Source organism: Ambystoma mexicanum, chromosome 1q, assembly GCF_040938575.1.
Source record: "Ambystoma mexicanum isolate Mex_15411 chromosome 1q, UKY_AmexF1_1, whole genome shotgun sequence".
NCBI classification, from domain to species: domain Eukaryota; kingdom Metazoa; phylum Chordata; class Amphibia; order Caudata; family Ambystomatidae; genus Ambystoma; species Ambystoma mexicanum.
The window spans coordinates 711453257-711473834 of NC_090922.1; positions in this window are offsets into that span (position 1 = coordinate 711453257).

Here is a 20578-nt window from a genome sequence, read left to right on the forward strand (position 1 = left end):
AGGCACCCAAAGAGTGCTCTTCCAATGGGTTTAGCAAACTTAGCCATAACTACAGGGCAAATACCGCAGGCCGTGTAATATCTTTTTCAGTTAATTGAGAACTATTAATGGTTAATGCATAACAAGCTTAGACATATATTTGTGTGTATATAGATATATTGTTTGATCTACTGAAGAGGTGTATTACATTTAGGGCTTCCTTTGTAATAAACAGGGTTTAGAGAATGAATGATGGGGAATATTTCAGATGTATGTAACTTTCACAATGATAAGAGTATGTTTAATGCTGCTCTCATGGGCAGTATGTTAGTCCAAGGAATTATGCATGCGCTACTTGAGAAGTTACCAAACAGACGTAGAGCAGTGGGTGGTACAATGAGTCTGGAGAACATGTGGTGCCCTCTCAACCTATGCTACTACTTTAGTTATATCACTGTCTACATCTTACAAAGTCTAGCCTATTCCAAATGTCTAATTTGACTTCTTCCTGGTGTCTCCATTTAGGCCCTCTGTGATGAAATAAACTCTGCTCTGCAGGCGTACAAGGATGAGTAGTGATTAAACCTCCTACTCAGCCCTCACACTTCTACAAACCAATCAATAAGGTAATTCAAGGACATCCAAGAGATATACTTCCTTGGACTTTTATTGTTACATGGGCAGAGGGAAGTCTATGCACTTAGAAGGCGTGTGAATGGGAGACAGTAGCAACCCAATCAGCATTAGTACAAAGGTTTAAACCCATGGTCTGTGTGGAAGCTTATAGAACTTTTGTTGGCCCAGGGCACTGAAGCATGTGGGGTGGCTGTCTGTTCTGCTTGTACATACTAAACTTCTGGTGGGCACTGCCCCCCTACCCATTCCCTCAGCACCTCCTCCTATTCTTAGGAAAGATGTGGTTTGCAGGGTCCATGCTAGCTGTCAGCACCAGAGGAAGATGAAATCCTTATAAGGAGCCTTGCATTGCTGTGGATCCCGGGCAGTACTTGAAGTTATTGATTTTTGCACCTATTCCCATATTCTTATAGACACTACCAGCAATCTTCAGTGGGGCTTGGCCACCAATGTTACTGGCCTACTCTGCACCATTTGTAGAGAATGTCATTACTGTTATCTCTACATTTTTGATTTAAGAGTGTGGTGATCTGCAATTAGTGTGTGGAATGCTGACTCAAGGCATGAGAGGGGCGCCATTAGGATCCTGTTGCACAGACATGTCAGCAATGATGCATATTACTGAGGTTACGGATGGCCTCTGGATACCTGGATGCTAATCTGTGAGGCGAGTGGCTGATGAGCATGAGGAAGGTGGAATGCCGCTTATGGAATTTGAAGGGTGCCACTGTCACACAATTAATCACACTGATGGCAGCTCATTGGTGTTTGTTTGAGATGTAGCAGAGAACGAGATAGGTACTTTGCTTTGCATTCAGAGAGGAGAAATTGTTGGCCTATTTTCAGGTGGTAGCTCTGGGAAATAGCAGACAATAAGCGGCCAGATTTCACTCCTTGTTCTAGCTGTGCTCAACTGTTAAATCCACCTCTCCTATATAGCCCCTCTGAAAGCTGTGTTTAGTTTTCATAGACAACAGTACGATTAGTCTAGTCTGAGGTGCATTGACTGAAAGGTACAACCATATGGCCAAAAGAAAGAGGCCAGACACAACTGGAGAAGCTACGATGAGAGACTCACTGGTCCTCACTGAAAGCACGGTGCCTTGCAATGGTAAATGCTTTAAGCATTTTTATAGAGCGGAATAGTAGTTATTAGGTATCGGCTGTTCTCACTATTTATAGTGCAAAGATAAGAGCAATATTAACGTATGCAATAGCAATATGGGGTCACAAATTTGGTAAACAATTAGTGAAATTCGAAGCTAAAATGTTATGTAAATTGTTGCGGTTACCCCAAAATGTGAATGTGGAATATTGTACGTATACACAAGCCAATGTGTTCTGTCCTTAGGAAATATATGTAAACTTGAAACAGATCCGATAATTGTCCCTTATGTAAAGGCATTTCTGAGGTCTGAAGGCACACTATTTGGTACTATGGGCATACGGAAATTGCGTTTCAACAAAATCTCATTCATCTGGCGACAAAGTCGCATAGTGGCCAGTACTGTCATGAACGGATGTCTCAGTGCATTACACCTAAGTATATCAACGCTTATCCAAGTGTAACAACATTCCGTACTTATTTATTACTAAAATTCAACAATATCTTAGAAGTGCTGGAAACAAAGGGTGAGAGGTTGGGTATACCATATTAAATGCAGATGTGCCGTCTATGCAGAAACAATCCTATTGAGTCGCTTCACCACCTGTTAATGAATTGTGAAAGTCTGAATGATCTGTCATACATGAAATCGTACAATAATATGATTGACCAGAATGAAATAGAGGCACTGTGGGGTCATGAGGGGCAATGATATTAATGTTATTTATTATATGGTTTTATTTTATACAAAGATCGTCACAATTTTAAAGTGTTTGGAATAGATATGTGAATGAATTATGTTAATTAAATTTTAATGTTGGATACAAACTTGTTTTTATGTAATGTTGTTGTGTTATACATAGCCAATTGGCTAAAAGTATAGCTAATAAACTTTGAAACAACTGGATAAAAAAAAATAATAATTGTCTTAAAGCTAACAAACTCCAAGAAGGAAGGATGAATCTGCAACCCAGCACCTGGAGTCACTGTCATCTTGTTATTATGCTGACTGAAATATGTGCAGGCTCAGTGGGTCCGAAGTGAGACTTCTTGGTGTTGAAGACAGAAACACTGCAATCCCAGGTTGATACGTTGAGCCATGATGATGACAAGTGGAAACAAGGATACTTAACAAGAGGACAAAAAGACTATACAAAATCTACACTGGATTGCCTACCACATGCAGTGAAGGTCTTAAATTCAAGAATGCATATTTTTATACCCAAGTAGATCAAAACAATGTCCTTATCTTCCGTCTACCCAAGACAACACAGATTACTCTTTAATGGAATACTTTTTTTTATAACATACTCGAGCACCACATTTCTCATTGCACTCGCTCACCCTTCCCTGTACTGGTGCTCATACCTAGATTGTATGCATTAGAGATACGCTATTGTACAAGGCAAGAGAATTTCTGATTTGGGGTACCTGGGTTCAAAAACAGCAGTGCACCCAGATTTTACCTAGTCAGTTCAATCTGCATGTCAATCCGATATAAGAATCAAGAAGAAAGTGTCTAACCATGGTCTGCAGTACACCACCTTGCTTTTGGCACTAAGTTCCAGATGAACGACAAAAGAAAAGATGCATTTCTTCACTTTTCTGGAGGCAGCAGTGTTTTTGTGGAATGACTCCTGATCACCTTGCCCCAGGCAGAGGATGGAAATTCATAATGCAGCATCTCACACACTAATGAAACATAACTATTTGTCTCACTGCCCAGGCTGAGTGTTGGTGTTCCCTTTATTCTGTCCCCCTTTCATATTTAGCTTTTAATGGAGTGTAATTTAAGAAGTTATCTACGGTAAACTTTCACCCGATGGAGAGCAAAAATGGCCTGTGGTTCTGCATGGCTTCATAATTGTGTTGCTGTCAAGGTGTATCTCATGTTTGTGCTGTTAACCTGTGTCTCGGGTGCCGGTTCTTTGGAATAAATCTGACTCTGCTGTTGTGCAGGATGTTACCAAGAGGTGTCCCAGGAAACTCACAAATCAATGTGCAAACTCAGTACTCTCCTAAAACCCCTCCCAATACCGTGGTCTGGCTTCCCTGATTAACATGGTATCAGGACAGTGTAAAACACTGAAAGGGGATCCACAAGTTGTAACACATTGCTGGATGATGGAGTTGGTAGTTAACTTCTTCCAACAAGCATTAGACATTTAGGTAGGTAGTCAATGGTTTCTTTTTAAAAAAACATATTTAATTATTATTGGATTTGGATAATACAATCATCCTTTCAAATATCAACAAATAAGTAAAATTATACATCTATCAATTTCTTCAAATTACATTATTGTCGAAAAGAAAGAAAATGAAAAATTCATTTCTAACATTGAATAAAACTAATCAAATAAATGTACAAATTGTTCTGTTAAAATATACGGTATTGTTAAGAAGTAGAAAACATCAAATTAAGTAATTGCTTTTAAAACAAACATTGCATTTAATTTGAGACAGCTTGTTGATGTCGTATTGCTGAAATATTGATTCTAAGAAGTGCACTATTGCCACACGCATGCCCAATTTGGGGTTATTGGCTATGGCTTGCCAGATGTTAGTTATTTCCATAAGGCCATATATGTTTACAAGATGTTCTTTAAAACACTTTTTCCTTTGATTGGTCAACAAGGGGCAGTATATTATGCAATGTTCGAATTTTTCCTTCTCTGCCTTCTTTGCACAAAAACTGCAATAGTTAAGTTCTTTTGGAATCAAATTTCGTCTAGACAAGATTTCTCTGGTAGGCCAAAGATTTAAGCGAAATCTCAAATACTGCTGACGAATGTGCGATGATGGACATCTTAATAAATAATCAGCTGGTTCATGAAAAGCTTTGTGTTCAAACACTCGAGGATCAAAAGTCTTGCATTTTTGGCACTGCCTATGGTTTTCTATCCAGTCATGCTGGTGTAGTTTTTGTTTTGCTCGTTGAGGATTATATGATAGCAAATCTAAGATAGTTGAGACATCAGCTAATGCATCTAGTGCGAAATTAGACCACAACTTGGTAAATGCATGATCCTGAGCCAATAAGTGCAGGGCCGAAAGGCAATATCAAGCAGAGGAATGTCAGAAAAAATGGCTAAAACAGATTGCCGATTCAAATCATATTGAATAGAGGGTTTTGGTTTGCAAGCTAGATTCAAAGAGAAGTTGGCTGGAGATTTGTTGTTAGAATTTTTGTTAATTGGATTTTGTACTGCAATGGGAACGTTCTGGATTTCAGATGCATTTGTCACAGGGTTTAAGTTTGTATGGATTGCTGATTCCAACAGTTGTAAAATTTTGGGAGTAACTTGTGCAAGTAGAGCATGATAATCTATGATGTTACTTGCAGGTATGTTGTTGAGCTGAGGCATAGGTGGAGTTTCCTTGGTGCTTGTGGACACCATTGGAACCAGTGGATTATTACTCGGTTTAGTATTGACAGGCGTAGATTTTAAGGGTAAATTACTCATGTAGGCATCAACCGCCTTTCTAATGGCTTGCCGATGGTGGTCTTCAGAACTCACAAGGTGAGATTTGCAGCCTTGGTTCTAGATTTGTTGTCTGCATTAGAGGCAGGCATGATGGTGATGCTATTGGTAGGCAATGCTTCAACTTGGACTGCCTTGACTAGAGCGTTGAGTGGAGCATATGGCGCAGGAGCGTCAACAACTTCACATATTACCTTTGCTGTTTTGTCCAGCATGAGTTGTTGATACTTTTTTGTAACAGATCGGGGAGCAGCAATGGTGCTTTTTTTTGGAAGATTTAATTTTTTGATAAATAGCTTTGTTTTTGCAGTATTGGCGTTCTTTTCTTGCGATACGTTTTTGGGCGGTTTTGATTTGAAAGGTGCTGCAGCATTACCCTTTTGATTTTTAGAAAAAATGGTGTAAGCTGTTTTCTAAGATGGCTTGTACTGTTCTTGGTTAGAGCCGACACTAGTCTGTGGCAAGGTAGGTGATTCTACTGGCAAGCCCAATATGGCTATAGTGGGATTGGCACTAATTTCTTTGGTTATTTCACAAGCTTCAGTGTTGAGACCAGTTATGGGACATACAAGCTCTACGTTTGCACCAGAAGCACAAATGATTTTATTAAATTGCGGAAGGCTCATGAACGTTGCTTCAGTTGCAGACGTTTGAGTGGCAACTTCATGAAGAGGGTGAGAGACTACGTCAGGTTCAAACTTAGCACCGTAGGATGAAGCAATCGAACGTCAATATCGTTCTGCCATGCAAGTACTTTCTCCAGCTGAGTAGATTGAATGTTGAGTTTTACATCAAGAGAATCGAAAAACTTGTCTAACGTTACCAACGATAGATGAAAGTTGCTGAGAGCAAGTTCCATTAATTTGACACCATTTTCAGATGTTGTGATTACGGGAGCATTGGTACTAGGTTTTTTTAATGGGAATGGGTCTTCGTGGTGTTGGTAAACAAAAAGAGATATTAGAAATAGATGAACTGCTGTTTGAAAACATGTTGGGAGATTTGGAGAGGTTATCTGACAGCAGTTGTGGTGAAAAACATGAGTTTGACAAATTAAGGTCAATGACAGTAACATCAGACACATGTACAACAACAGAATCGTCACTCAAAATCAAATCTGCAGTGGGCGGAACATTTTCAAGCAGACTGGCATCGGTAATTACATTTTGCTCACCCGTCGAGATGCCAGTTGGAACGAGGTCGGCACTTAGCACACTCTCAGATATTGTAGGCTCAATTTCACGGGCAGGCTGCAGTGCACTATTTTTTTGACCAACCGCTCTGCAGGGACAGCCATTGCCAGAAGCAGTTTTTTCGGCATTGTGCACTGTCACCACTGCAGATTCTATACAAAATTTGCAGATGTCTGGAAGGGGGGAGTTTTGGTGAGCGGATTTGATTCTTCTTATAAGCCGCAAGGCTTTTGGGGTGGATGTGTTACTTAGAAAGCATTTCTTTGAGACCGCAGCCGGCCATCTCGGCATCGCTGGAAGGACATTAGGAAGCAAAACCTTAGGCATGCCAGACTTCAATGAAGAAAACATTGAATATAGTCGGCGGCAGCAAAGCACACAAGTGGCCCACCGAAGTCCCGCTCGCCGCGACGCAGAGGCGAAGAGGTGAAGAGGGACTTCACAGGGCTTCTCGCGGTGCGTGCGCACTGGTGCACGCGAGGAATCACCTTTGTAGCGATGTAGAAGTTGTGGGCGTGGCTTAGCCAATTATCTTGTTTTGCACTATATGAAAGCAAAGCAAAGCAAAGGGGCATATGTTATGAGATGGCATACATATGCTATAGAGTCTTTGCAAAAGTACTTTAAAGCAGAATAAGTACCAATAAACAAGTCCAAACACGTAAGCACAAAAGCAGCAGGTGAGGGCTCCGGGTAAAGAGGGACTTCACGGGGCTTCTCGTGGTGTGCGCATGCGTGTTCGACTTTGTAGCGATGTAGAAGTTTTGGGCGTGGCTTAGCCAATTATCTTGTTTTGCACAATAAACAAGTCCAAACAGGTAAGCACAAAAGCAGCAGGCGAGGGCTCTGGGCAAAGAGGGACTTCACGGGGCTTCTCACGGAGTCAATGGTTTCTGGAAAATGCCTTAAGCTGGTAACATGTAGGCAAATACAGGGCAAAAGAGGGCTAAATGGCACGTCCCACGGAGGCAGGCACAGGCCAAGAAGCTGACAGGTAAGAGGAAGGATGCCTGGTAACATGCAGATAAAAGTATGGATAGGGCAAGGCACCAATAAAGCAACAAGCAGGAGGACAGAGAGCAGAAGTCAGGAGAAGGCAAAAAGGAAAAGGAGTAAAAAATGAATGAGACCAGAACTGAGAAGATGGGGATCCAGAATAGTACAAACTAAGTGTCAAGAAACAAGGACAAGGAAGCAGAAGTCCAAAAAGAACACAAGGCAGAAGGTCACACCGCAGGGGTATTAACATTTGTAGCGCTGAGACTCTCCAAACTGTTCCAAATGCCGGATTTTAAAGCTTCCGGTATGCTGAGAGGAAGCCGTGCAGCCATGGCAACTGAGCACCCCCAGCCAATGATGTGAGTGCATTGGTAGGGGGTGGGACCACTGCCCTGATACACATGCACAAACATGACGGACACTGTGTGGCCAGCATGTTGTCAGTGGCATCTCGGTGCCAGGCCTGTGCTTGTTCGTGTGGCTCCGGGATCCACCAGTGGCGACGTCAATGCAGATAAAGCCACCACCCAACTACAGGTAAGCGGCCTGCTGCGTCATGCAGAGTGGGCATAACAGTTCCTTGCTTTCAGTTTATTGCTTGGGCTTTCTTTTGAGCCCACAATGATACATATTATTTTATACCAGTCTTGTATGTATATCCATAACACGCCAGGCTGATTTGCATTATATGACTGTGACAAAGTCGAGGACATGATTTTGTCATGAAAGTGGGAGGGATAGTTAGGCCCAATCCTACCTCTTGATTGGAGGACCCAAGTTTGTATCTGTACAGAACCATGTCTCTTACCTTGCCTCTTACCAAAGATGCTCACTATTGTTTCTCTTCTTGTTACAGATCCTCCACACCACACAAGGCTATCAGACTGATAGAGCAGAGAGAATTGTAGTGATAACATCACCCACCAGAAGTGTTACTGAGCACCTCTCTTATGCTCACCCACATCAGATCAGAGCTGCACAGTGAAATAGAAGGAGAGAGTGCGATGTAGCGGTAAGCCGCGATGCAGCAGTACCACTGACAGTGCAGTTCTACGCAGAGGCACAGCCGGGGGGCTCCCCTGTACATTCACTAAACCACCAGGCACAACAAGGACATACAACATTTGAAATTGGGAATCTGTTCTCCCACAATACAAACAATTACCAGAGACTTGAAATGCATTAATTATGCCAGAAGGTCCCAATGAACCAGTGGATGGGACTTAAGCCCCTTTTAAAAGATTCCATCTGCACATACAAGTCCCATAGTGGGGAAAGAGATCTAGATTTTATTAAAGAACCAAACCAATACCTGGGAAGGGAGGAGTTTTTAAGAGGGAAGAGGAAACTTGAAGTTGGGTATACCAGGTGAGGTCAGCAGTGGAGGAGGAGGACGATCAATAGATCAACAGGAGAAAAGAAGGAGTGGCACGTGGTGGAAAAGAATGGTGGAGCGAGTGAGTATTGGTTTAGCAGTGATAGAGGTTGTGCACTTTTAATGTGCATGTTTGTGTGACAAGTGACTAGAAGTGGATAGTGTATGTCGTAACTGTGAAGTGTGTGTTTTTTTAGTGAAGGAGTGAGTAGTTGTTGGAGGGGGTAGTAGTGGTCTGGGGCGAGTAGTAGTGGTTGGGGAAGAGTAGTAGTAGTAGTTGATAGAGAGTTTTTAGTGGTTGGAGGGGAGGAGTACTCTGGGAGGAGTAATAGAGTGGGAGCAGTAGTAATGAGAGTAGGACCCAACAGAAGAGAAGCGAGGTAACATCAATGCTTAGAGGTAGGAGATTGAAAAATTGAAGGGATAGAAGAACAGTGGGAGGAGTTGTGCAGGAGGCGTAGGTAGAATAGATGGGAAAGTTGAGATTGGACATGTATGTCATAGGCATTTCTTACATAGTATCAGTGGGCACTCTTCCTATTCCTGTTAGAAGACTAACCCGTGCTAGAGTAGAGAGAGTTAGGTACTCCTGGAGGGAGCTAGTGATCCTGCATATAGGGAAACCCTTAATAGTATCAGAGCAAGGATTTAGACCATAGAGGCTTCATATCAGTAGCACTAACCCTGGGTTACAGATGCCTGGGTTAGTGTGTGACTGCCACTGGAGCTGAGAGAGATAGACATCCCTAGGTACCACAACAGGAGATTCCACACAAGGCCAAGTACACATGGTTTGTCCGGTGTCATGGCCTGGAAATGAGGAATGCTAACTTTTAACTGAAGGAAGAATGTTCCATGGGCCTCTCTCCCCTTACTCTATGTCTGCCTCATATTCTGATGATCTGCCAAGTGTCCAAGGTTGGTAAGAAATGTTTCAACTTATCAAAATCCTTAGACACATGCTGCCCATCTAGTAGTATGCCAACCAACCTCTTGCTGTGAACACGATGCAGTTTAATCTTTATCAATATAGGGGTGGAGCCATCAGATATATGTAACCCAATGAACTGTGTAACCTGTTAGGAATCTATAGGTAGTCAAACCCACTAACCTATCCTCGTTCCCCATAGGTTTTGTGAACTGAGATTATGTAATGATGTCATTGATGATGAGTTTGCAGAACCTAAGCAATTGTTTTTTACAAGTATGTCGAGAGCAGCAAGACTTGAATGTGTGTACGCTGTCCCGGCTTTGTTGCAATGTGAATAAAGTTGGGTTTTGCCATGCACTTTGCCTACTCCGTTATTAAGTCCGGTTTGGATTGACTCTGTTTCCTCTAGGCTTACCTGGGACGTTTGGGTCACCTTCACAATCATATGCTCCACATATAGATAATCAGGTTCTTTTAAAGCATTGCTAATAGATGTCAGTTTCGTTTACTGTTGAATGTGCTATGAGCTCGGGATTTTAACACTACAATTAGTATGTCCCTTGAGAGGTCCAGTATAAAAACTCTTTCTTAATCTGGAAGGGACATTTTCATCAAATTTTCCTAGTCTGTTCTGGTTGATGCCACCCTGAAGTCCTTGAATATTGAATATTAATTCTACTCTTTAGTGCAAAAAATTCAACCGAGAATGTATCTTATTTTACTCTTGTTGAAAGACTGTTACATTTTGACATGGTCCTTTTTAGATCACAGACCTGTTTTAGATGATTTGTGTGTTTAAGCGTGTTGAAACAGATGATCCCCTTGGAAATGTAACTCCTCAGCCCTGTAGGATGTGGTGTTTGCCATTGAGGATGGCTCTCAGATTAAGCACTACTTCACTCTCAAGGAAGGATCAGGTGCTCAAGCCTCAATTCTCTGGGAGAGCTGATGAACGGTTATATTAGTGGTGTTTTTCTTAGTATTGAGAATTGGGAACTAAAGTAGGTCTGGCACAATTTGCACAAAGTTGAATCTGAACTAAAAGCTTTAGAGAGTGAGTATGTAATACAATGAGAACTTTGTATCCTCTGCAATATCTATAGCATATTTGATGATTTAAGGACAGTGGCAAGCAGAGAAATTAGGTTTCTTAATCAAACAGCCATAGCTGGAAAATACAGGGAGGGATATTGCCTGGAATAGTTCTAGCACAATTGATTATACAAGATAGGATTAAAGATTTAATTATGGCCGTTAAAGAAATTGCTGGCTTCTTCGTTATTACCCATGCTATGAGTGAGGTCTGCAATTCTAAATATGAATGGCTATACTCCCAACAAGCTATAACACCTGCGATAGATGTGGATGCATATTTAGGAGGAACTCCACTTAAGGAATTAATGAGATCTGGCATGAAGAATATTGAGACGCAGATATCATTGCAGAACACAATGAGGCCTATAGAAGATCTACCTGCCACATCATTGCTAGGATTGAATGGATCGTATTTCAATGTTTATAATGCATTTGCTCCTATTTGGGATCCCTGCTTGCTGAATGTATGGAAAGAGGTCTTGGAGGTTAGCTTTTTCACATCTAGTATGTGGAAGGCTATAATAATTTTACTCCCTAAACTCCACAAAGATCCCGAATAGTGCAGCTTATAACGGCCAATTTCACTGATTAATACAAATGTAAAATTATTTGCAAACATCATAGCGAATTAATTACTAACTCCTATGAGTTCTCTGATACACACCATACATATAAACCGATCAGGCCAGCATTATATCAGTTACGTTCACAGACCTTAATGGTGCTTATTTGGGGTTCTTACACAGATTAGTTCATCAATATCAGCGGTCAATGCAGTGAAAATGTGTATAAATCAAGGTCAGCAATTTATACTAATAGCCAATGTATACTAATAGCTAAATAAATTCTAACATTGCACATTTTTCCCCTTTGTCTGTAGGATATACCAATCCACATCAAAACAAATATGCCCCTGAAGAAAGCCAAAACAAGAGAACAGAAACTTGTATGCATATAGTAAAGTTCCCACACACGATTCAAACATAACCAGTAGAGGTGATGGGAACCTATTAGAGTGATGGTTTACAACAGTTCCAGTGCTCAATGTGTTAAACTATTACAGTTTGCTATGTTTATTTATGGGATAAAGTACCCCCACCATATATTATAAGGATATTGCAAGTCACTGAGGAGTTTTGTGAACAAATAGAGGAACAAAGCTAAGGTCTGAGTTCCTTTATAAGGTCACAGAACTGTAAGGTGACTTGCAATATCTTTTTTAATGTATGCTAGGTTGTATTGTATTCAACGTAATGCATGGCTACGAACTTCAATTCCCTATAATAACTTGTCTCTTCATTGATGTAAAATAAGATAGCTTCATATAATCAATATAGAAATCGTTTTGATTTAAACAAAAAAAAACACAAATGCAGCTCCTAATGTGTTGCAGAATAATCGTTCAAGCAGTTTAATAAATGCATTGGAAAAAGGTTTTATTTCAGGCTTTTAGAAAAGTAACTATTTGCAGATTGTTGCTTACATGTGTTGAACGCCAGCAGTGCACACATTAAACATTCCACCATAAACAGTTCCTTGTCAATTAATGGCTGCATAGAGACACAGAAAACTCGTCTGCAAGCAAGGAATTTGAAAAGCTTTTCACAGCTTTAATTAGGTGCTTCAGTGACAGCTGGAATTCCCTCTGCTGGTTCAAGTAGCAGGCATTGTGATGTCACAACTGAAGCATAATAGTAATAACTTCCGCATCCGGAAGTGCTCGTAAGTGCACGCTGTTGAGCTGCCCGTGATGCCATGGAGCTCTGACATCGCGTGAAATTGACCTGCGCCCCATCTCATGCGGTGACTGTTTTCCTGGAGGAGCACTAGTCGGCAAGGTGAAGCATGACGTTCTGGAAACATGGACGTTGGATATATGCAACTTTTCAAGTAATTATTTGTGAAGTGATCCTCGCGCACCCAAAACTGGTGTGGGCCAAGATACGTCTCTTTCACGCCTAACTGAGAGTCAATTTGCCAACTTACGTTGTTTTCTTTGCTTCTCCAACTAGATCCACTTTGAGACCCGCCTCTTGACACATCCGATTGGTCCAGCACTAGTACATCCATCCGGTGCACGTGCATCACGCACGCCCCACCCGGAAGTGCTCGTAAGTGCACGCTGTTGAGCTGTTAGGCTGTGAGGTGCGGGAGGTCGGGGTCTCAATATTCAGCTACGTTGCCTGTATAAGATACTGCAAGTATACTTCTGATTGCATGCTAGTAAGTAAAACTTGATAACTGAAATTTTCCTCGCGTGACTAATTGCGATCTTTGGGAGCCGTTAAATCTGGTATTCAGTAGTACGATTTGTTTTGTGATAACCCTCCATGATGGGCAAAAGTACCAAAAACCCAAATTATATGAAGGACCCGCGTGCAGACTTCTTCTCGACAGTTACAACTCGGAGAGCAAGTCTTGCATGTGCAGCCGCATTATCTCTTCCACCGCAATTTATTGAGGAGGAAGAGTTACTGCAATGCGCACAGATATGCTCAAACCAATTAAGAGTGACTGCGGACACTCTGAGTAACTCCATTGAACCTAACAAATGTTCACAATCACTTTTTGCTGAAGATTTGGAAAATCAGCCAGAGAAGGAGATATTGAAGCAACAATGGAGAGAAATGATTGATAAACAGGGTGACTTACATAATAGTAATCATTCATTTGCTGATACCCCAAGTGTTTTTCATACAGCGGATATGGAATTTCTGCAATTAGCCAGTAATTATGAATCTCATGAATAGGTCAATGATGAAATATTGAAAGATACTTTTGAGATAATTCAAGCAACACAGATATATGCACTCTGATGGGGATCTTCAATAGACTGATCCTTAATGAATTAAGACGTCAAACTGAGATCTTAACGCAAATTAACACCTCAGTGCAGCAGGTCCCATTGAAAGTCAATGATATGTTACTAAGCCCGCTTGTTACGCTGATAACACCAGCTAGAGGTGACATAGGCGAGACAGGTGTGATTCCTAAAGATGCACCAGTTGCAATCTAACCCCAGCACGCCAAGGAGATAATTACGATTGATGATTCCCAGAGACACACTGATCTGAGTGACTTGAGAAATGATGCTACGGAGGATGCCGTAGAGATTATAGAGCAACAGCGACCTTAAGTTACTGAAGCGGTTACTATTAATGCACTTAAAAACATCACTAATTCAAATAACAAAAAAGATAAAAAGAAAATAGCTCAACAAATCACTGTGAATAAAGGGAAAAATTTGAGTAAATCATGTCGAAAATATTTAAGAGATGTCTCATACAGAAACACTGTTTCGGAGGCCAGAGATGGGATGGCTGGAATTGAGGAGACGGAAAGGCCACCGATAGCCACCATTTTAAGAGTAAATAATAAAAATAACAAAGATACTACATCTGTTACCCAACCAATGCCAGAGGGCTACTGTGATGCGGAAAATTCTATTTCTGATAGATAAATAAAAAAGAAAAATGAATGGATGGATATTGCCTCACATTTGTCATCTTTGAAGTCTGGCTTGGTAGATATCTTTGAGATTTTCAAAGCGAATTCACTAGCAACCTTAAAGTCGTCTACTTCAAAACCAGTGGCGGATATACCTGGCAAGGGATATCCTAACGGCGAAGGACTGGTAGCCAAAGATACTATGATTAAGTCATGTAGAGAATCACAGGCTAACAAACATCTTCTCTGTCAAGAAGCAAGATTGAAACCTAGTCTGGTGAATACTGGGTTGGGTGGTAAGCAACGTTATAATGACGATTCTACGGTTAACATTCTATGGTTGCTTCTCTACGATCCTCCTAGTGATCGATTTTCCTGCTCTGGGTAGTAATGATCTGATCAGGTCCAAAATTGATAGAGCGCACAAGGGAGATTTGCCTGCTGATGCAAAAGGGTCTGATTATGATATACATAAAGATTATCAACCCCACACATCTGACAGTGGCACAGTTGCCGATGCTAACAACACTATCAAAAAAGATGAAATAGTAACTATTGTTAAAAAAATCTTGGAAGATAATTTTTCGAGTAAAGGCAACAGTTGGCAAGTACCTGAAAATAATCAGGATCCATCTTGAGGTATTGAACTAAATATTGAAAATGGTCATGAACGTCTAGGGCAGGCTAATGACATGCAAGATCTGAGGAAACCAGCCCTAAATGAAATACCTAGCCTGATATTTACAACCTTGTTCGGGGAAGGGAATCAAATATCCCTGAACCAGCCTTACATTCTTTCCTTATTTACAGCCATTCCGGCATTGTCATTGATAACATCTGCTGATATCATGCTTGTTGATTTTATACATAAACAGAGGTTAGATTATGTACGCTTGGTAATTCCTTCACCTCTGGTCAGAAACTTGTTGCTGAAAGAAGCTGAATCACTACAGTGTAGAGGCTTCGATATCTACCAATATATACTGACTGGTCAAAGAAATAATTTGAAGTATGCCTCTTGTAAGACTGTTGACAAAAGAGCAACGGAACGTTACAAGAAGGATATTAACAACACGGCAGATGAGAGCAGTGACAAGCAAGAATGGAGATCGTTGGCTCTCTCCCTTAGAGAAGCTATTAATTCCCTGAAAGAGCTAGGAAAACTCCTTTAGCAAGGTTGGGAAATTTAACCTAGCAACTTGGAATTCGAGAGGGTATGTACACTTGATTAAGAACACTGAAGTTACTGATACCTTGCAATCTTATGATCTGGTGTTTGGGCAACTATGAATCTGTTATGGGAATGTTTTGATATTCTACAATTGCCAGCAATGAAAGGCCGAAATCGTAGACAGATGGGAGGTTTACTGATTGCATGTAAACAGACTCTGGAAGCAATCAAAATAAGTGAATGGTCAAGTTTGAACTCCTTTCTTTCCATGACATATAAGATGAAGATTGGTGATATTATTGTGGATATCTGCATTGTTAATGTATATTTAAATCCTCTGAAATATACTGAAATGCAGTTGTTGAAGGAATTGAACAATGTAACTGTAAAAATCGATGCATGGCGAGGAGCATTTGTAAATGGACTAATAGTCATAGCGGGTGATTTAAATGCAGATTGTGGCATTAACAGCACAGAGGTAGATGCTCTAATGTGTAACATTGAGTCTGGTAATAGCAATGCTAGATCTGTCACTGGTGGTGTGAAGCTAAAAGGAGCGATATGGCTGAATTTTCTTGAAATCATTGGGTTAATTATGATACCGAATACTTGCCATACATGGAAGGCTAGAGGTAGTAGTTCGATCTTAGATTACATATTCATGACTAATGGTCTAGACAAATGTATTCTCAACATTATTGTGGAGAAAATGCCTACTAGTGACCATAATCTCTTGCATATTTATATAATACACAGGAACACATTGGAGAACACAACTAGTTATAATGAAGGTGTGATAGTGAACGCCAAAGGCAACCAGATACGGTGTTTTTTTGCTAAAATAAAGAAATTTACATCTGTTCTTCTAAAGGATTTTGATAATGTGTCAAATGAAGAATATCTACTTAACTTATCTGCAAATAATTTTACTAAATATGTCAATGACATCAGACTGAAGACATGTAGGAATAAGAATGACACCATCAAACATAGTTGTAAGCATGTGCATGCTTTTGATATAGAGACCTTAACACGAAAAAAAAAAAAAATGAGACGAGAAATTCGTGTCATTTTGAATTCCACACATGTTGAAGGTGAAGGAACCAAGAAGATCAAAATGATTAAACAACAGTATAAACATTGGCAGATCAGCCGTAAGGCGTTAAGAGACCAAATAGATGGGGAAAAATGCTTATTACCGTCAAAGGAAAAGATATCTCCAATTTTTGGCAAATGATTAATGATGTGGAACTATCACAAAAAGAGATGCTATTTATGCAAATCAGTGAAAGAACATGGAAAGAGCACTTTATTAGGATGTATGCTAGCAGGAATACTAATGAAGTATGGGTACTAGATATTACAGTCAACAAAATTGCTAGCTTGATTGGGAAATCAAAGCAATCCGCTGGCCCGGGACCCAATAATCTATCTAATCAAGTATTAAAAACTGACATAATACTATGGCCAGAAATCCTAAACAATTTATTTAAGGATATATTATTAACTAAGACTATATCTGCGTCATAGAGAGTTGCGCTTATGATACCTATATATAAAAAAGGCCCAAGAATCTCACCTGAATCTCACCTGAAAGTTATAGACCTATTGCTATCTCACATCCAGAGTCTAAGATATTTGCATCTATTGTACTGGAGGAAATTGAAGATTGGCTTAGATGTCATGACATACTTGACTGCAAACAGATTGGTTTAAAAAAAATGTTGGTACTGACTGCGGTGGGCTGATAATGAAAAGCTTACAAGCTAAAGCATTATTGAAACAAGGGTCTGCGATTTTTGTTGCCTCTATGGACCTCGGCAAAGCGTTTGATCTAGGAGATTGTCCGACGTTATGGTTAATCTTGAGGGATTTAGATATGCCCAAACACTTATTGGAAATAATCATAGAACTATACTCTGACACCAGGATAAAGGTTAGGCTGAATTCAGAGGGCCGCCTCTCATCATAGATCATGATAAATAATGGTCTGCGGCAAGGTTGTAAATTGGCAGCTACTTTGTTTAATTTATATGTCTGTGGAGCAGGCAAATAATTGATGTATAAGGGCTTGGTTACTCCTAAATTAGGAAATACCTCCTTGGAATGGTTGGCATATGCAGATGATTTTTTGTTGTACGAAAATCGGTTTACAGCGAATGATAGATGCATTTGTTGCCTTTATCACTGGTATACATTTGAAAATGAATGCGTCAAAAATGACAATTATATGCTTGGGAAACAATAAGAGAAGTCGATCTAATCTCACATGGTTCTGTGAGGGAAAACTTATTAAAAGCCAAGAAGCATTCAAATATTTAGGATATTATATCACAGGTAATGGCTCGACAGCAATCATCAAAAGACAACTGAGAGTAAAAGCGGACACGATCCTGAGGCAGATGTGCAAAATAGAGACAAAATTCTGCAGATTTACAATGGTACCAATGAGGAATTTTTATGTCATGACGGGACTCCCTAGGCTCATGTATGGTCTTGAGTTTTATTATTTAGAGAACACTGATTTTATAAAAAGCTTGGAAAGTCTTATATGGAAAGGTGTATTATTCTTCATACCCAAATGTTTACTGATTGAGGCTATTAGATATGAGTTTGGCCTCAGATCACTCAAATCGATCATTATATGGAAGAAAATGTTACTATGGAGAAAATGTTTGGTAAATCCATCTGAGACTCTTTATACAGTGGCAGGGATGGACTATTTCAATAATTGTTGTATGCAATTGAAATCTGTTACTGAGGAAATTCTGAATAATCTAGGTATTCCACTAGAAATGCTTTTGCAGAACCCGCTAAAGGTAAAAAATATCCTGAGAAGCAATGACTGGCAACAGACTATAGGAATTGTTTTACAATCGAAAATTGTTAACCAGATATATTCATTCTGGAAATGTAACCCTGTAATTGAAGTTTACCTTGAGAAATATCCCTTGCATAATCTAAGAAATACATTTATGAGATTCAGGTTAAATGTACTAAAAACAAATTACATTCTGAAAAAATGGAATCTGCATAATGATACATGGGGTTGGTGTAGATACTGTAAAAACGAAGGTATTGAGGAAACTTAACAACATATTCTACTATTTTGCCCAGCCTTACTCAAGCAACGTATTCTATATTTTGAACAATTTATTCAGCATCTACATTGGGTAAACAGAGATTTGTTGTGGCATCGAATAAGGCATAGCAACTCTACTATCCTAGAGGTAAGAGTCACCGCTTTTATGAACATTTTTTGTGATTTATCATGAGTATGGAAATTAACCTTTATTTAGTTGTCTTGGCACTTACTGGGATTTTATTGTCTTATAATTGGTTTAGAAAAACATTGATATTTATTGCGATTCTGATTTTAATATTTACTATTGATATGTTGATGATATGATGGTATGTTCTTAACTGTTTTAAACTTGTATTTTTCTGATTATTTTGTAAAGGTTTAAACAAACCAAAAACAAACAAATAAATACATTAATAGTAATAACTAATTATGGAGCAGTTTTGATGTCATTTTCTTATTACAGGCCAGTTGTGATGCCACAACTAGCTTGTAATAAGAATATTATTTCCAGGCTTTTATACAAGTACTGCAGGCTCCTATGTATTATATGAAAATATCAGTGTGTTTTTTCAATATTTAGTGTTCTTATTAGCATTGCTAATTGTATGCCTTGCTGTTGATGTTTTTAAGGCACATTTTCTTCATTTTATTCTAGTTGTATTCTTGTGTATCATTGTTTTCAACAGGATGGGCATTGGTATAAATAGATTGTTATAATATTTTGCTAATTTATTGATAAAAAAACTCTATACTTTTAAAATTCAAAATAGGGAAGCTGATTTTGGAGCACGTGCTGATTAGCAATAACCTAAATGCATTGTTATACAAGTAGGGGTTTATGTGTTCCACATTGAATGCATATCCGGAGATACACATAGTTAAATGGATAGTTCACTCAAAAATGTTATTGGCTAAAAAGATGGCCCATAATCAAAAACATATATACACAAAATATTTTAAAACAAAGTTCCTATATAAAGATTTGAGCAAATGAGGCTCAAACTCCAACATTTCAAGCACTAGGAGGCATCCATTTTGTGAAATGAATCAGCCTCCTGTGCTTGTGTTAAGCTTGGCCCTTGCGGCACTAATGAAGCAAAAACCAGCCAGCTGTAAAAAACAAAAGCTATCAGTGGGTACATGCGGGTAAGTGATTATTATTATTTTTCTTAGCAAATCACAGCAATTATAAATACAACTTGGTTGTATTTATGATTGCTGTGGTTTTCTTTCTAAGTTTCCCGGGCTCCCCCGGGCCGGAGGATCCCAGGAAACTTAAAAAGAAAACCACTGCAATTTTAAATACAACCGCGTTGTCTTTATGACTTCAGCGGCTTTTGCTTTGAGTCTCCCGGGCTCCCCCGAGCCGGGGGAGCCCGGGAGACTCAAAGCAAAAGTACCAGCATTTATAAATCCAACGTTGTTGTAAAATCCAATAGATGCAAGTGATCAACATTGCAGAAGAGTATTTTTTCAGCTCATTTTCATGATGCTTTTGCACACAATATATGCGAGTGTAAGGAATATGTTCTTGTTGTCTGTGCCTATAGATGTCCATGGAGGCTGCAACAAGATATGCCAGCATTGCCATATAAGAGCATACTCCTGTTGGCTTCACCAATACCAAATGCCATGACACAGTAAGAAAATAAATATGTCCAGATTGGACCAACCAGTGTGGGCCAGTACTATGTAGGAATACTCATCATGCCACCTTCACCCTTGATGTCCAGTAAAAAAAAATGCCATGCCACTGTTAAGTTACATGTCCAGACTGGACACACCAACATGGGTTAATGCCACATGAGAAAGCTCACCATGCTGCCTTCACCCTTGATGCCCAATAAAATGCCCTGCCACAGTGAGGATTTGGCCAGACATTACCCACCAATGTGGTCCATTACCATATATGAACAGTCATCATGGTGCCTTCAGCCTGGATGCTCAGTAATAAATGCCATGCCACAGAAAAGAAACATGTCCCGACTAGACCCACCAATGTGGGCCAATATCAAATAGCAATACTCATGCTGTCTTCACCTTTAATGCAGAGTAAAAACACTCTGCCAAAGTGAAGATT